Genomic DNA, 5,646 nt, shown 5'->3' on the forward strand with positions numbered 1-5,646 from the left:
CTGAGGCAGAAGAATGGCGTGAACCTGGGAGGCGGAGCTTGCAGTGAGCCGAGATCGCGCCACTATGCTCCAGCCTGGGTGAGAGAGCGAGGTTCCGTCTCAAAAAAAAAAAAAAAGAAAAGAACAGGTTTTATTAAGAGCCTACATTGCACCAGGCTCTGCTAGGTGCTGGGGATACGATAGTGAGAGTCAAAACCAGGTGGGCCTTCTGACCTCATGAAGCTTCCAGTTTACACAATTGGAAGGTTAATTACAAAGCTGCCCAGCACTCTGCAGTGGTATACCAAGTGGCCTGTGTAGGCAATAAGGGGGTATGTTATCTGCAGATAATTTTAAAACAATAATAAAACTGAAAGTCAATGTGCTTTTGTTTTTGTTTCTGTTTTTTGAGATAGGGTCTCACTCTATTACCCAGGCCAGGCTACAGTCCAGTGGCATGATCACAGCTCACTGCATCCTCGACCTTCTGGACTCAATCGATCCTCCCATCTCAGCCTCCCAAGTACTGGGGACTACAGGAGCATGCCACCACACCCGGCAAATTTTTGTATTGTTTGTGGAGATGGGGTTTCACCATGTTGCCCAGGCTGGTCTCTAACTGCTGGGCTCAAGCGATCCTCCTACCTCAGCCCTCCAAAGTGCTGGAATTACAGGCATAAGCCACCAAGCCTGACCTTGAGGGTTTTTTTTTTTTTCCTTTTTTTTTGAGATGGAGTTTCGCTCTTGTTGCCCAGGTTGGAGTGCAATGGCGTGATCTCAGCTCACCACAACCTCTGTCTCCTGGGTTCAAGCGATTCTCCCACCTCAGCCTCCCAAGTAGCTGGGATTATAGGCATGCGCCACCACACTCGGCTAATTTTTTATTTTTTTAGTGGAGACAGGGTTTCTCCATGATGGTCGGGCTGGTTTCGAACTCCTGACCTCAGGTGATCCTCCCACCTCGGCCTCCCAAAGTGCTGGGATTATAGGTGTGAGCCACCACGCCCAGTGAGTTTTAATAATATATTTGTAAGCTTCAAATCAGTACATTTTAATTACTTATAAGTAAATTTATTTGTTTTATAAGCTAATAAAATTATTCTCTACAGGGCAGTTAATTCACTCCCAGTTATGCAGTCAGCCCTAATACACATGGAGCAAGACTCAGCTACATGCCTTAGTTTTGAGAATAAGTTTGTAACAGTTTGAAATTGTTCAAGCCTGTTTCTGCACAGTCCTGTTTGCAGCCCCTTTGGTACTAAATATGTCTGGGTTTAAACAAAATAGATTCAAAATTAACAATGATAGCACAGTTATTTGAAGCTTAAGAACCAGAACTTGAATTGCTTCAATCCTGTCATTTTATGTGACTACAAAGCTTTTGTATTTTATTTTATTTTATTTTATTTTATTTTATTTTTGAGATGGAGTCTCACTCTATCGTCCAGGCTGGAGTGTGGTGGTGCAATCTCAGCTCACTGCAACCTCCGCCTCCTGGATTCAAGCAATTTTCCTGCCTCAGCCTCCTGAGTAGCTGGGATTACAGGCGCCCGCCACCACTCCTGGCTAATCTTTGTATTTTTAGTAAAGACAGGGTTTCACCATGTTAGCCAGGTTGGTCTCAAACTCCTGACCTCAAGTGATCCACCACCTCAGCCTCCCAAAGTGCTGGGATTACAGGCATAAGCCACCACGCCCAGCCTTGTATTTAAAATTTTAAAAGAGTGAAACAAAATAAACTGAAGAGGATGGTAGCAGCAAATTGTATAATTTAGTAAAAGTACATTATTAGTATTTAGTGATGTTATGTTTTACCAAATTTGAATACGTTTAACCAATGTTTAATATTGGAATTCACTCTTATTTTTAAAGAGTTATTTTCTTGTTTTTAAACTGTAATTAACGTAATTATTGCAACAGACCACCAGATAGGTATGTTTTATATTTTCTTTTTCAAAGAAATATATTAACATAATTGAAAAGTATCAATCCAATACCCTTTTCCCTTTTTTGTACCATAACATGTACTTTTACTGACATGGTTACACAAAGTTCAACAAAAGAATATTTCCACTTTCTGTACTTCTTCTTTTTCTTTTTTTAACTTTTTATAGAGATGAAGTCTTGCTCTGTTGGCCAGGACGGTCTGGAACTCCTGGGCTCAAGCAATCCGCTGCCCTCAGCCTCCCAAAGTGTTGAGATTACAGGTGCGAGCCACCATGCCCCGCTGGCCATGCATTTCTTTTCTAGCCATTATCATTAGCATTATTCATGACTGGTACTGAGGTGGGAGGACAGCATGTATTTCATGACTGGTACTGAAAACGATGTCATTTAGAGGAGGTGTGTTTAAAATTATCTGCTCTGGGTATCAAATGAGCACAGTGCACTGAGGAAAAGAAACATGGAGGCTGATGGGCCAGCATGGTGCCTCACGCCTGTAATCCCAGCACTTTGGGAGGCTGATGCAAGCAGATCACTTGAGGTCAGGAGTTCGAGACCAGCCTGGCCAACACAGTGAAACCCTGTCTCTACTAAAAATACAAAAACTAGCCAAGCATGGCGGCACATGACTGTAATCCCAGCTACTTGGGAAGATGAGGAGAGAGAATTGTTTGAACCTGGGAGGCAGAGGCTGCAGTGAGCCGAGATCACACCATTGCACACCAGCCTGGGTGACAGAGCAAGACTCCGCCTAAAAAAAAAAAAAAGAAAGAAAAAGAAAAGAAGAAAAGAAACATGGAGTTAGGAAAGCCTCAAGGAGGCAAACAGAGGTACGAGTTCTGGAAAGAGTGAGCGAAGGGACTGCAACACCCCCCTGTGTGGGGAGGCCTGGCTCATTCAACAAACTGAAAAGGGGCTGGTGTGGCTGGAAACTAGCAGGAGACCAAAAAAGTGGGAGAGGAGGTTGGATAGGTGAGCAGGGGCCAGACCAAGCCAGGCCTAATGGGCTAGGTGGAAGTCTGGTGCTTATCATTGACAGTAATAAGAAACCACTGAAGGGTTTCAAGAAAAGAGGAGACACAAGATTTATGACTCAAACATACCATCACTCTGGCTTCAAGGAGGATAATGGGATGGAAAGAGGCCTAGTAGGCCCAGGGGGACCCATAAAGATGCTGGGCAGGACCCCAGATGAGAGATGTTGGTGACCTGGACCAGTGGGGTGCTCAGCATCTGTCTCCAGGAACCTCTCCCTCCACTACTGCAGTCTGGTTGGAAGCTCAATGGTGAGCTCAGCCTTGGACTCCTGGGATCTGCAAGGTTTAGATTCTGGGCACAACTTGAAAGGACTCAGAGTAGTCTGTATGCACTGATAACAACCACATCTTGGTGGCAAATGGGAGTTTAGGGTTTTGTTTTTCAACATTTTACTTCCTTCTCTTGGCTTCTGTAGGAATTTGAGTACACTCATGATATTTATAGAACGAATCAACATCACTGCTGTATCTTGACATACCCAGGACTGCTAATTCCAACACTTGTTCATGAGGGCCAAACCTGGCAATAATCCAAATGTCCATGAACAGACAGGAAAATCCTAGGATATTCCTACAGTGAAAAATGAGCAAGCCCTACATATGTATAATAATTTGGATGAATCTCCGCCCTATAACATTGAGTGAGAAAGTTGAAAATGAGAAATAAATATACATATATATAAATATATTACTAATTTATTTATTTTGTTTGAGATGGAGTCTCACTCTGTCGCCCAGGCTGGAGTGCAGTGGCACAATCTCGGCTCACTGCAACCTCCGCCTCCCAGGTTCAAGTGATTCTCCTGCCCCAGCCTCCTGAGTAGCTGGGACTACAGGCCCATGCCACCACGCCTGGCTAATTTTTTGTATTTTTAGTAGAGATGGGGTTTCACCGTGTTAGCCAGGATGGTCTCCAGCTCCGGACCTCATGATCCACCTGCCTCGACCTCCCAAAGTGCTGGGATTACAAGTGTGAGCCACCACACCCGGCCATATATATATGTTTTTTCTTTTGAGACAGTTCCACTGTCACCCAAGCTGGAGTGCAGTGGTGTGATCATGGCTCACTACAGCCTGGAACTCCAGGGCCCAAGAGATCTTCCTGCCTCAGTCTCCCAAGTAGCTAGAACTATAGGCACACACCACCAGGCCCAGTTAATTTTTTTTATTTTTAGAGATGGGGTCTTACTATGTTGCCCAGACTGGTCTCGAACTCCTGGGCTCAAGCAATCCTCCCAACCTCTACTTCCCAAAGTGTTGGGATTGTAGGCATGAGACACCACATCTGGCCTATAATGGAATGTTATTTGGCAACAAAAAGGAAGTTCTGATACATGCTACAACATAGATGAACCTAGAAATCATGATGCTAAGTGAAAGAAGCCAGTCACAAGAGGTCACATGTTGTATGATTCTCTTTACATGAACTGTCCAGAACAGACAAATCCATGGATACAGAAGCAGATTAATGGTGGCCTAGGGCTGGGGATTAGAGGGAAGGCAGAGCAGATGGGAGAGTGACTGCTAATGAATACTGATGCTAATGGTTTCTTTTGGGGATGATGAAAATATTCTAAAATCCATTGTGGCAACAACTGCACAACTCTGTGAATGCACTGAAAGCCACTGAATTGTACACTGTAAATGACTGAATGGTGTGGTATGTGAATTATATCTCAATAAAGCTTTTTTTCTTTTTTAATGTTCTGGAAGAATCAGGATAGACATTACCTCAGGTGAAGGAAGACAGGAGATGGGATGGCAAAGGAATTCATTGGGGAAAATAGGTTATTTTCAGTGTTCCAGTTCTTGTGTCAGATTGCTGCTGACTCCACAGATTTTTATTATGTTATGTAAAAATAAATACACACAGGGCCAGGCATGGTGACTCACACCTGTAATTCCAGCACTTTGGGAGGCTGTGGTGGGAAGATCACTTGAGCCCAGGAGTTCAAGACCAGCCTAGGAAACACGGTGAGACCCCGTCTCTACAAAAAAAATTTTTCGAAATTAGCCAGCCATGGTGGCATGCATCTGTAGTCCTAACTACTTGGAAGGCTGAGGCAGGAGGATCACTGGGGCCCAGAAGTTCCAGGATGCAGTGAGCTATGATTGCACCACTGTACTCCAGCCCAGGCAACAGAGCAAGACCAGGTCTCTAAAAACAACCCCACATAAACCTAAAGTGAGGGAATCACAGGCAACAATGAGAATGTGTCACAGATGAAGCGATTCTGTGTACCTGAGATAGAGGGGGACGGACGGGCAACAGCAGAGAGTGGTCAGGACAGTCCTCTCTGGTGAGCCCGTTTGAGCCGAAGCTAGGATGAGGAGATGCTCCAGCCCATGTGGTGATGGGGGTGAAAAGAGTTCCAGACAGAGGAGACAGCATGAATGAGGGCCCTGAGGTAGGCCCAAGCCTGTTGTGTTTCGGGGACAGCCAGTTTAAACATCTGTTCTGTTATATTGTGGAGTCTCTGTGTGTGAATTTTTCCTAAAGAAATAACAGACAGGCCAGGCACGGTGGCTCATGCCTGTTATCCCAGCACTTCAGGAGGCTGAGGCGGGCAGATCATGAGGTCAGGAGATAGAGACCATCCTGGCCAACGTGGTGAAACTCCATCTCTACTAAAAATACAGGCCGGGCATGGTGGCTCACACCTGTAATCCCAGCACTTTGGGAGGC

The sequence above is a fragment of the Colobus angolensis genome, unplaced genomic scaffold (genome assembly GCF_000951035.1).
Source record: "Colobus angolensis palliatus isolate OR3802 unplaced genomic scaffold, Cang.pa_1.0 Scaffold114, whole genome shotgun sequence".
Taxonomy (NCBI): Eukaryota; Metazoa; Chordata; class Mammalia; order Primates; family Cercopithecidae; genus Colobus; species Colobus angolensis.